General features: G+C 34.6%; 1 protein-coding gene across 14 annotated transcripts in view; it reads left to right on the plus strand.

The window, feature by feature from the left end:
* CNBD1 (cyclic nucleotide binding domain containing 1) overlaps positions 1-13,988 on the plus strand; it is a 539,688-nt gene that overhangs the window by 485,916 nt on the left and 39,784 nt on the right. The window lies entirely within an intron of this gene.

The raw sequence follows: 13,988 nt of genomic DNA on the forward strand, positions 1-13,988 counted from the left end.
ATGCATATTAAAAGCATATAAAACTCGTTTTATGCATTAAGATGGCTCAGTCCATTTGGACTTCTATAACAAAATGCTACAGACTGGATGGGCTTATAGACAAGAGAAATTTATTTCTGACAGTTTGGGAGGCTGGGAAGTCCAAGATCAAGTTGGTCATGTTCTGGTGAGGATTCTTTTTCTGTCCATAGCCCTCATCTTCGCCTCTGTCCCCATGTGGTGGAAGCAGTTAGAGGGAGCTCTAGGATCTCTGTAATAAAAGCACTAATCCCATTTATAAAGATTCCACTTTTGATTTAGGCATCCCCCACAGGCCATACTTCCTAATATCATCACATTGGGCATTAGGATTTCAATATATGAATTTTGTAGGGACATATACATTCAAACAACAATAAAAACAAATAGAATTTCTACCCAATATATTTTCAAAAAAAAAAAACCCACAAAGGCAAAAGTGTACATGATTCTAAAATAGCCTATTCAAAAGTTTATAGCTATATAACTTCTCAATCATGAGCATAATTTTTAAATTTTTTGGTTACTGAATTCTTTGCTGGTAATCAGTCTGTTCAGATTTTCTATTTCCTCCTGTTTCAGTTTTGGTAGGCTATATATTTCTAGAAATGTATCCATTTCTTCTAGGTTGCCTAAATTGTTGTCATGTAATTTTTAATAATATTCTCTTACAATCCTTTGTATGTCTGAGATGTCAATTGTTATTTCTCTTCTTTCATTTCTAATTTTATTTGAATTCTCTCTCTCTCTTGTTTTTGCTTTATTTTGTTCTGTTTATGAGTCTGGCTAAAGGTTTATCAATTTTCTTGATCTTTTCAAAGAACCAACTCCTGGTTTCATTGATTTTTTGTATTGTTTTTTTGTTTTGTTTTGTTTTTTTCTTTTACTTTCTATTTTGTTTATTTCTGATCTAATCTTTATTATTTCCTTCCTTCCACTGCTTTTGGGGTCTGTTTGTTCTTGTTTTACTAATTCCTATAGATTTAAGGTTAGATTTTTTATTTGAGATTTTTCTTGCTTCTTGCTATATAATCTTTCCTCTGTGCAGCTTATGCTGAATCCCACAGACCTTGGACCATTGTATTTTCTTTATTTGTTTCCATATATTATTTGATTTCCTCTTTGATTTCTTGGTTGAGTCATTCACTGTTTAGTGGCATGTTATTTAACTTCCATGTATTTGTGATCTTTCTAGATTTTTTTTTTTGTGTGTGTGTGTGGTTGATTTTAGTTTCACAGTATTGTGGTCAGCAAAGATGCATAGTATGACTTTGCTCTTTATGAATTTGTTGATATACTTGTTTTATGCACTACTACGCGATCTATTCTGGAGAATGTCTGATGTGCACTTGAAAAGAATGTGTATCTTGCTATTTTAGGAATTTTTCTGAATATATCTGTTAGATTCATCTGGTCCAATCTGTCATTCAAAGCCACTGTTTCCTTGTTGGTTTTCTGTTTGCAAGATCTACCCATTGATGTAATTGGGGTGTTAAAGTCCCCCACTATTATTGTGTTACTATCAATTTATGTCTTTTTTAAATTTTTATTTATTTATGATAGTCACACAGAGAGAGAGAGAGAAAGAAAGAGAGAGGCAGAGACATAGGCAGAGGGAGAAGCAGGCTCCGTGCACCGGGAGCCCGACATGGGATTCGATCCTGGGTCTCCAGGATCGCGCCCTGGGCCAAAGGCAGGCGCTAAACCGCTGCGCCACCCAGGGATCCCTCAATTTATGTCTTTATGTTAGTAGCTGCTTTTTGTATTTAGTGCTCCCATGTTGGGTGTGTAAATATTTACCATTGTTATATCTTCTTGTTGAATTGTTCCCTTTATGATTATGTAGTATCCTTCTTTGTCTCTTGTTACACTGGTTTTTTTTTTTTTATTTCTATTTATTTATTTTTTTACAGTGGTTGTTTTAAAGTCTTTTTTTTCTCTGATATAAGAATTGCTACCATGGCTTTCTTTTCACTGCCATAAGTTCTTGTAGGTAGCATATAGATGGGTCTTGCTTTTTTATCCATTCCATCTTGTCTTTTGCTTGATGCATTTAGTCCATTTACATTCAAAGCAATTTTTGGTAGGTATGTACTTATTGCCATTTGTTACTTGTTTTACAGTTGTTTTTATAGTTCTTATCTTTCGTTTCTTTTCTTGCTCTATTGTTGGCTTTCCTTAGTGATATACTTGGATTCCTTTTATTTTTTGCATACCTATTACTGGTTTTTGATTTGTGGTTATCATTATGTTTATATACAACATGTTATGCATGTAACAGTCCATATTAAGTTGATGGCCCTTTAAGTTTGAACCCATTCTAAAAACACTAAATTTTCACCTCTCTTTCTATTACATTTTAGGTATATAGTGTAATACTTTAAACATCCTTTTATTTTGTGAATTCCCCCCATACACACAAACACACACACAAACACACATACTTATATGTATATACTTAATTTTAGTGCTTTTATACTTTCTACTTTTCTTACCCCTGCTTTTGGTCTTTCCTTTTATTCAAAGAATCCCCTTTAATATTTCTGGTGAGGTTGGTTTAGTGGTGATGAATTCCTTTACCTTTTGTTTACCTAGGAAACTCCTTATCTCCTATTCTGAATGATAGCCTTGATGGATAGAATATTTTTGGTTGCAGGGTTTTTTTCTTTTGGTACTTTGTATATAACTAACATGCTACTTTCTTCTGGCCTGCAAAATTTCTGCTGAAAAATCAGTTGATAGATTTATGGAGTTTACCTTGTGTGTAAGTATTTTATTCTCTCTTGCAGCTTTTAAAATTTTCTTTATCACTACTTTTTGCCATTTTAATTTCTATGTGTCTTAGTGTGGAACTCCTTGGCCTAATTTTCTTGGGTCCTCTCTCTGCCTCTTAGATCTGAATTTCTATTTCCTTCTCTAGATTAGGGCAGTTTTCAACTATTATTTCTTCAAATAAATTCTCTGCTCCCTTTTCTCTCTCTTCTCTTTCTGGTATTCCTATAATGTGAATGTTGTTAACACTTGATAGTATTGCTGGGTTCACTTAATCTATTTTCATTTTTTATTATCTTTTTTCTTTCTCCTGTTCAGTGTGATTGTTTTCCATTACTTTGTCTTCCAGATCACTGACCCATTCTTCTGCTTCCTCTAGTTTACTATTTATTATATCTAGTGTATTTTTAATTTCAGTTATTGAGTTCTTCATCTCTGATTGGTTCATTTTTATGTTTTCCACCCTTTTCTCGTCTAGTGAGTATCTTTATGACCAGTACATTAAATTTTCTATCAGACATTCTTATCTCCATTTTATTTAGCTCTCTTGATGTGATTTTGTCCTGTTAATTTATTGGAGACATATTCCTCTGTCTCCTCATTTTGTCTAATTCTATTTATCCGTTTCTATGTGTTAAGAAAGTCAGCTGTGTCTCCTAATCTTGAAAGTAGTGGCCTTATGAAGAAGAGGTCTCTTTTTTTCCTAAATATTTTATGTATTAATTCATGAGAGACACACAGAGAGAGGCAGAGACATAGTCAGAGTCAGAGGGAGAAGCAGACTCCCTATGGGGAGCCTGATGCAGGATTCGATCCCATGACCCGGGAATCACAACCTGAGCTGAAGGCAAACATTCAATCACTTGGTCCCCCAAGAAGGGGTCTTATGGTGTCCTGCAGTGCAATATCTCCTGTTCACCAGGCCCTGGAACTTCACGGATATCTTCTCTGTCTGTTGCATGCTATCCTACTATTGTGACTGAGCCATTTTGCCTTCAGTCCAAGCTTTCTTTGCTTGTTGTGGGCAAAATTTGGTCCCTTTGCTATTAATTGGCCAGTCTGGTGCTGCCTTCAGCTTGAATTGGGTCAGATGAGATGTTTGCTAGAGCTGTGGTTTTACAGGGCATTCTCTGTGTTGCCCTCTGAGAGGCTTTCACTGATGAATGAGGCCTTTAATCAGACCATTTGTCTGCCCCAAGCCATTGCTGGGACTATAGTTGGATTGATGTGTGTGGTATCTTCCCCATTTCTTGGGGCATAAGTCTCTTTAGAACGGTACCAATCCCGTTGGGGCTGCTTGAACAGTGCTATGCTTGTGGTACTGCTTTGGATTGATTTCTGCCAGAGGCAGGTTGAAGAAACTCAAAGGCCAGACAGGCTGTTAGCAATCTAGGTGGAGTGTTCCCACTGTGCTTATTCCCACAGGTGTCCGTGTATCTAGGCTGGGGGGAAAGGGGAGGGAAATGATGTCCACCAACCTGTTTGTTCTTGAAGAAGTCTCCAAAATATTCCTGCCATTCCAGCACATTTTCTGAGGTTAGTAAATAAATTTCCTTCCTGTATACCCTAGGAATTTTTTAAACTGCTGCTTCCATGCTGTATTTCAGCTGGACTGTTTGTTATGCTGTCTTTCTAAGGGCAGGGCATCAATTTCCTGTTGCCCTCCAGCTCTCCCAGAGCTGAGATGCTGATTTTAACATTCCAGGTGTTGAGCCCCACTTATTGTCTGACAAAGTTAAGCCCCTCTGGTTTTCAAAGCCAGAAATTATGAGGATTCATCTTTCTAATGCAGGTCCCTGTGCCTAGAATGCCCAGTGTGGGGTCTGTTCCTCTTCCTTTTCCATGCTTGTGTTCTCCCTCCCTCCCATAGACAGAATAGAGTCAGCTTGGTTCCTGATCAAGTCTCTCCCTTCTTACGATTTTCAGTGGCCATTTCTCTATCTTTTGCTGGTCTGTTCTCCAGTCTTCACATTATTTTCTGAGTTATTCACACGGATTTCGGTGTTATCTAGTTATATTCATGGGAAGAGATGAGTTTAGGATCCTCCTACTCTGCCATCCTTCCCAGACATATCATCACTATTTTGATGTTTTTTTCTTGAATGCCATCAGTCCTTCTAATTCCTATAATATCTACTATAGTGGAGCCTACAAAGTAATCCTGTGACATCTTTCATAGCTTAAGTACTTAATGCTCAAACTTATTTTCTCTGATAATATTTGATTTATGCTTCCTAGTAATAATTTATTCATACAGTATCTGAAAACCTCTAACATAAGCAGAAATAATGATGGAAATGAAACAGTATATTCAAAATATCAGATATATAAAAGCCTCAGTTGGTTCCTCACCCCTAGATAGAGGCAAGGAATTGATAAATTCAGTGCAGATTTTGGAAGTAAGTTTCACACGATGCCTCAATTATCTAATAGAACATTTTAAAACACCATTTCAATGCCTTCAAATATTTTCAAATACAAAATAATTACAAATGATTCAAAAATTTGCAACCAAAAAGACACAGCATAGGGGATATAGTTAATCATATTATAATATTTTATGGTGATATATGTTAACTACACTTGTGGTGAGAGTAGTGTAATGTATAGAGAATTTAAATCATTATATTATACACTTGAAACTAATGTAACATTATGTATCAACTACACTCAAATAAAAAAATTAAAACACAAAATTTTCCACCTAAGCAAACTGTTAATTTGACCTAGAAGTTGCATCACCAAACTTTCATAAGCAGTAAAAATACAATATTTCACAACTTCAAAATATTTAGAATTATTATAATTTATAAATCATTCAAAAAACATTTATGTGTTTAATACCTACCAGGCATTGAACGAAGGATAGGAGATTAAAATAAAGTTAAAATATGGTCCCTTCTCTTAGGGTTAATCCAGACTTGGAAAAAAAACACATATAAGTAAAATTCATAATTATGTGAATGCAAATGCAAACATAAATATATGCTAAGTATGATGGTGTTATCCATAAAACAGTGATCAAACAATTAAATTTTTCAGGGGAGGCTTCATATAGTAACACACAAGAGTTGAGTTCTTATGAGAAAATAACCATTTTTTTCCCAAACAGATCTAAGCAAGAAAGACTTTCCAGACAAAGAGGATGAATGGCATTGCAATAGCCTGAAAAGGCAGAGTATGAGATGTATTTCAGGATCTATAATTAAGCATGCCTAAACTGATGGCATTCATGAGTGTGATAAAATGTCAGAAAGTGATGTGGTAAGTGGTAAGTGAGATCAAGATCAGCTTCGTGTGTGTGCTGCCAATGCAGTTGGAAAGGGCCTTATGCTTTGAAAACCCTGTGCCTGGCTTAATGCTTTTCATCACTATCTTTGGTTTCTTAATAATTTATGAACAAGAGATCCCACATTTTCATTTTTCATTGGGCTTACAAATTATGTATCTGGTTCCTTAGTAAAATCTACCTCATGACTAAACATATTTGCCAACATATGGCTTGAGATTTTTGTCCTATGAGGCCTACAAGACATGGAATAGTTTTAATGTAGGGAAATGTTTAAGGTAGGAAAATAAATATAACATTTATATTTTAGGATGATCACACCAGTGATCTAGAGGCAAGTACATAAGACAACAATAACTATAGCCTAAGTGAAATACGATGAGTGTTTGAACAAAGCAATGTTACACATTTGGATAAAAAGATATAGATTCAGAGATATTCAAGAGAAAACAAATGAAAGTACTTGGGACAGTTATAGGGAGAGAGGAACAAGAGGAATCTACTGTTTCTAACAAATTGCGTTCACAGATTTTAACCATTTAACAGCCTGTGATGCAAAAATTTAATTTTTGTGTCCTTACCTCTTCTAATGATACAAGCATTAAATCCTATCTCTGTCTTCTATCTATCCACCCACATGTAACTCTGATAAAGGACACTCCACACTGTGACACCATGGAAGCCATATATATTCTGAATCTTGCAGGAACTCAAACTTGTTCCAGTTGCAGATTTTAATTCCTTTTGGAGAATTTGAATTAGAGGTAAAGATGGAGTTAGACACAAAAACAGAAGTACATTATATATAAAAGACTTGTGTGCGTTGTGTTTGTGTATACATAGATAGATATGATAGGTTTTTGGAGGGTTTTTTTCTTGCATGTCTTGTTAAACTGAAGAGTGTCCCTCTTCTATCAAAGTCAAATACACAAATACATCCACTTTTGTTCTGCAACCCACTCCTATAACTCAGTCAAATAGTTCTTCCTTTGGTTATTCTCTCTTTTCTTCATTATCAATATCTTCCTCCATACTAGATAATCCACATCAATATACAAGCTTGTAATATTCCAAATCTTCCTTACTACAACCATAACATCCCTCATTGCCACTTATTAACTCTCAGCTAATTTTGCTATTCACAAAATCTCTTCCTTGACACTGTCTCCAGTCCTCAAACTCCCATTCACTTCTTTATATTATGAAATATTCAAACTCATGAATACAGGTAGAAGAACAGCATAAGGGACATCTGTAGGCTCTCTACTTTGATTTAATAAAAAATCAAATAATAACAGTTATTTCCAATAGAATTAGAACCAATAGCTAATGGGAAAGGATAGTCATATTGAAGAATTATGTAAAATTATATATATCATTTTTATACACTTTTGTGTGTGTGTGTGTATATATATATATATATATATATATATATATGTGTGTGTGTGTGTTAAACCCTATAATCTTTTTTTTTTTAATTTGATTGATTGATTGATTGATTGATTCATTTATAGAAGGGGACAGAGAGGGAGATGAAAGCAGAGGGAGAGAGAGGGAGAATCTTAAGTAGGCTCCACACCCAGCACAGAACCTGACACAGGGCTTGATCTCACAACTCTGAGATCCTGACCTGAACCAAAGTCAAGAATCTGACACTTAACCAACTGAGCCACCCAGGCGTCTCTCAAATTTTTATCTCAATTCTAGTTAGATAATGTACAGTTAATATTGGTTTGGGGAATAGATTTCAGTGAGCCTTCAAATAGATTAATTCACTCAATCTTCTCAACCATATCAAGGTCTTTCCTTCATTATTCTCTACTTCACAGATAAGGAAATGGGCACACATGGAGGTTAGTGTTTCAATACATATTTTACAATGTCCCTTTGTGTTTGTCAATTTGTTTTTGATGAGAAGTATAAGGAAAAGTCCAAGCCATAATAAACCAACAAATAGATATTTACTTTGTTAATCTTCAGTATGCTTCTAAATGAAGACAGTTTCTGGCTATATCATGCAATCTCATCATCATTGTAGAAAAGAAATTTTCTTAGCAGTTGCTGGAAGAAGTTCATGATCCTCCACCACTGTCTTCAAAGTTTGGACTTGTGTTTGAACTGAAAATACTGGAGGCTTTTAGTAGCATGCTACTGCTCTTTTGTTTTAATTTTTTTTTATAGTGTTCTGCTTCATACGTTCCCTTTATAAATAATGCAGCCTTGGGTACAGTTCTTTTAAATCTTTCATGCTTATAAAACCATGAAAATATATCAGATCATGTACAAATTGCTATCTGAAGGTGCTTTTTAAGCTCTTGTCTTATAAATGAAATAAGATACAAGAGTTATGTCTGTTCACATAAATAGAGAATATTGACAGTATGAAGTGATTTGAATTACCATGAAATCATAGAATTATAAGATAATAGATCTATAAGGTCCTTGAAAAATCTTCTGTTCAAGCTGCCTGCCTTTAGGCAGGTAAACGTCTGAAATACTTTGTGAAAACATTCTTCTAGCCTCTTTCTGAATATCTCCAAGCAGGAAAAACTCCAAAACTCACCACAGCCCCTCATTTGAATGATTAATGGTTAAAAAGGAGGAAAAATTACTTATGTACAATTAAAATTGACCCCAATTTCTATTAAAAGACTATTCATTTTTTCCTCTGTAGACTAAAAAGCAAGTCTTCTCGTGTTTCTTCTTTGGACTTTTTATTTCCTTTTTGGTCATTTTGTTATTGTCACTCTAAGTCATTTGGTAATGTTTTAAATGAAATATCCAAAATTGAAATTTTTACTTGTCAATTATTTTGTAGAATAATGCTGCACAGTAATATTGTTGCTTAACCATATGCATTATGGTGATTTTAAGTAAAATTTAATTGAATTTTGCTATTTTTTATATATCCCCTTCTCTTTTGTGTAACCTTAGTGTCCCCACCATATTAATCATAATTTTATGATCTCTTACTCAGAGATCAGGAACTTTTCCTTCGGCAGAGCTTTAATTAATTATTTTCCTTTCACAAAGGGTCAATAATAATAAAAAGAATTTTGTCATTTTTTCCTAGCATGTAATTTTTTTTCAATATGCAATTACTCTTCTCTTTTTTGATGTTTATTTAACATTAATTTTTTGAATTTTTCATGATTAAGTACTTGTTCTCTCTGTTTCTAAATCCCATGAAATTCTTTCATGGCAATTTTCATATTTTCAATGAATTCTTCAGCTTAAGAATCTTGTCCTTCCTGGAAATCTTTATAAATAGGATTTTTTTTACACTCTGTGACAGGAGACTGTCCATTTATTGACATAAGAAAGACAAAGTAAATTTAGAAATCAGGTAGGTAAAGCTTCATAATTTCCTCCAAAATATGATTGCAGAAAAAAGATCCTAATTTGTGTCTATTCTATGTTTTTGTGTTTATATTGTAACTATTTCTGATATATGAATTTTATGATCATGAAATATTCACACAGATGAAGTAGTAATGCTCTTTTGAACTTAAAAGAGATTGAAATGCCTTCATGGAGAACCTTTGAAGTACATTATCAAATCTTTAACCTAGGCAGGAAGTAAATTGATACTCAATTTCCAGCAACGTATTGAAGTAGGCAATCAAAATTTGGAGGCCTTAAAGTTGTACTTTGAAGTTTAAGGAGATTACTGGAAGCAAATAAAGATCAGAATATCTCTGTCCATCTTAAAGCAACATGCAAATAAGCTGGAGTTCAGAAATGCTACTCTTAATATCTGCCTCTTAAGTCCAATTTCAGTTTCTTAAATCTTCCCTTTACTTTTTCAGTTGTATGTTCCTTTCATGTTTTCTTATTTTCTATGTCTATTTTTATCCTTGACATAGCCTTCTAGCCTCAACATTCTTGGCTTGGTGTAGTGAAAGCAAGAGCTTCTGTCTCCTTACTTTCTCCTCAGACAGCAAGAAGAGGGCAGTGTTCTCATAATTAAGTCACATAGATGAAGACCTCCAGGATCCTAGTGTAGGGCTAGGGATATAATTTCTGCTTAAGATGAGTTACATGGACAGCAGCATATGCTGGCTATATTACTAAAGAGTAAACAGAAGCGGCTCTGTGTTGAACAAAACCGGGCCTCCTATTAAGCAGAATTGAAATGCTCTCAAGATAAATAGACCTCAATCATAATAAAAAATAATTTTTAACCAAACAGAAAGTTATTTGTCTACTTATCTTTATGAATTGTGTATTTTAACTGTCTTTAATATGCCCATCTCTGGGCTTGTTGGAGCATAACATGGAAATGGTTTGGAATCTGCACTTGGAAAACAATGTAAAAAGGAAATTGTTTTACTAATAAATGATAGCACTCAAACAGACAGCATTCTAATTCTTACCACTTGAATTCCATACTATTCTTACATTTGTTTTACATTTTTTTCTTTATGTTTGCCCCCTCCCTCTTCCAATTGACTTTAGGAAGTTCCTATTGAATATTTCCACATAGTTGTTACACAGGTAGGGCAAGCTCAATGTATTGAAAACTAAGTTTGCAACTTTCTTCTGAAAATTATATCTTCATCCTGTGTTTTGTAGTTCAGCTAGTGACATCATCACTATGCATTCCAATGTACTCCTTTTTGTTTGTTTTGTTTTGTTTTGTTTGTTCTCAAGTTAAAATTCTTGGAAAAAACACAGTCAAATTCATATCAGATATACCTAGGGTCAAAAAAATGTGGCCAAGACATGCTATAAAAATTTTAAATAGAGATAGTGAATGATGTTCCAGAAGTTTGGAATGGTATCGGGATGATAAATCAATTAATGTCATCTACTATTGGAGTCCTAATAGAAAAAGGTAATTTCACCAAGACAAGGAAGAGTAGGTTTCAGGAAGAAGAGTAGGTTTCAGAGAAAGATGGAGAATTTAGTGTGGGATAAGTTGGGTTTTCAGTTTCCATGTAAAAACAAATGGGTCTCAAGGAGGACACTAGATATATAAATTCAGAATATTCAAGATGGAGATTAGGGAGTTGAATTAGTGAAATCTCTGTAAATTGCATGAACTACATTAGGAAAGAAGCTTATAAAAATCCAGTGGGAGAGTGGTAGGAATGCAGTTATGCTTTAGGAACAATGAGAACCTAAAACACAAATGGCCCAAGGACTCTCCATACCCATATTCCATTTCAGATTTTCTTTGTATGAAAATCATTCTGGGAAAGTTTTCTTTGGCAGATTGTATTTTTCTAAATGGCCATCAATGTAGATACCATCCTACATGTTTTTTTTTAATAAGGTAAAACTGAGACTCTCCCATCAATATATAATGTCTATGTTCCCTCTCCTTGAATGTGGGGGGCTTTTTGCAACTGCTTTGATCAAAAGAATGAAGCAAAAATGATACAACATTATTAGAGAGGATAGGTCAAAAGTGATGACTTCCATGTGACATTTTTTGCTCTTTCAAAATATGTACCTTGGGAACTCCGAGCCAACATATAAAAGAAGCTTGGAAGATTTGCCACTTTGGACAGAGATCCAAAGAAATTCAGCTATTCAAATCTTCTCAGAGCAGGTTCCTGACGTATGCATAACAAATCTTTAAGGTAAACCTAGCAATGGCCACCCTATAACTTTAACTCAAGAGATGAGAGACATTCTTTATATGCCTGTACATGAGCACTTCATGGATAAAGTGAATTTATTCACTTCCTTAGAATTGCCAATTTCTGCTTCCTGTGTAGCAGCCCATTGCCCTTCAGTTATAGATCTCCTGAGCTGCTGGATTATCTTCATTCTGTTCCTATTGGGGCAGGTACAGAGGTCGTGGGAGTCACTTAGAAGTTGAACAATACCAAGTTCCTCTTTGACAGACATGGGGAATTTCTGGAAATGCAGTTCTTACTTGATTAATGAATTAACTTCATTTGAGGTAATTTACTGAATAATATGTAAAGTTAGGAATCTTGTCCAAATACGTAAATCTGGATTTTGTTTCTCTTCTGGCTTTAAGCAACAGGCCTGTAAGAACTCCCTATTTTTGAATATTCTAGCTTAAAAGTGGCTTGCTTTATTCTACCTTAGAGCAATGGATAATAAGATACTTAGATGTGAAATAGAGTCCATTTTTCATAGAAGGCTGCTCTTGATTATCAGGAAGGAGGAGCAAAATTGGGTGTAACTAAGCTAGAATATGGAGAACAGAAGACATCCTCAATTCCCCTGACTCTTCCAAGACAGACATGTTTAAATTTCTAATGCAGCACAGTTTCTTACTGGCAAATGCACCTCATCAGCAAACATGATATTTTGACCTTTAACAGTTATGGATCCCCAACCATAGATATCAAATGACCTCTCAATAAAAATATAGACCCACCCATCCTGCTCTTCTATCTTCTTTCAGATCCTTTGTGCTTATTTTGTAGCATTCCATCAAATGCTACACAAAGTAGCAAATTCTCATAGAACTTCAACCCGGTGGCTGGTCAGCATTAAATACCAAATATAAAAAGATGTCCATTTCACCAACTTCTTTACTTGCCTAGCATGAAATACTATTTTTCAATCCAAGAAAATAATAAATATTTATAACAATAAGCCTGCTAACATTTACTGACTACCAGACTTGGTGCTGTGTAGTAGAAATATATAAAATGAGCTAATTTAGTTTAACTTACATCATGGGTCATGGGGACAATAACTATGCCAATTTACAAAGAAAGAAACTTTGGTTTATTCAAGACCATGATGACTAACTGTCCACGTTTACTAGGACTGAGAAGTTTCTTGGGACATGGCACTCTTTCAGGGTTAAAATTGAGACCTTCCCAGGCAACCTGGGAAGGTTTGTTACTATATTAGTGCTTAAAGCAAAGTAAAACTCAGATTTACTGAATCCAAAGGCCACAAATATGACCACTATGCAATTTTATTTCTTAAGGGATATAAAGATTTCCACACTTCATTCATTTGATTTAATCATTTCCATAATATTAAGCCTTTCCTTGGAAATTTTCTAATTCCAGAAACCAGTTTCTCTCAGGATTGTTTACTGTCCATGATCAAAACTCAGCATTAACTAGTTTAATTCAAATAGGAAGTCTTAGCACTAAATAAGCTCATTGCTGAAAAGAAATTAAATAATATAAAAGATATATTAAAAGTTTTATTTGGATATCTTAAAATCAATTTTATAAGCTTTTGGTTGACACTTTCTTTCAATAGTCACATAGGAAATAATTTAAGCCTCCATATTAGTGATGACTAAACCTGCAATGGTCCTGCTCAACATTCCTAGGAGTCCCTAGCCAATGCTTACCATTTCCCAGTTGTTGTTTTTAACCACAACTCAGAATCCTACTCTGAGATTTTTCTACTCTCCCCTGAAACACTGCAGCTTTCTCCATGCTGATGTAGAAAAAAGACAATGGAAGAAGACAACCTCACTACCCCAATCCAAACATTAATAGAGTGACAGAGTGTTACTGAAGTTTGGGAAGGAGAATTATAACCCTTGATGATTAGATCTCAGACATCACTGCTCCTAAAATCTGTTGGACACATCTAGGCCAGTAGGTTTCCCTAACCGTCTCTTAAACTTACTCTCATCTCTCACATGCTCTTGAGTCCTGCTCCCTCTTAGTTCAGAATCTTTTTCTCACATCCCCTGTCCCCTGAGACCCAAATATTAGATAAAGCTATGAATCAGTTATCACCTTAACAATGACACACCCGAGAAAGACATCTCTTTATCATTATTTGGTTATTTGATGCCTTCCCATCTATCTGTCAGACTAGCTTATGGTCTTTTCCTTTACACACACAGAAAGTTCAATAATATATTTTCCAAATTAAATTCAGTCATCACTCAAAGTCAAACTCTGCTTCTCACCATTTGGAAAAGCAGCTATAAGAAGCAATTTAA

This window comes from Canis lupus, chromosome 29 (genome assembly GCF_003254725.2).
Source record: "Canis lupus dingo isolate Sandy chromosome 29, ASM325472v2, whole genome shotgun sequence".
NCBI classification, from domain to species: domain Eukaryota; kingdom Metazoa; phylum Chordata; class Mammalia; order Carnivora; family Canidae; genus Canis; species Canis lupus.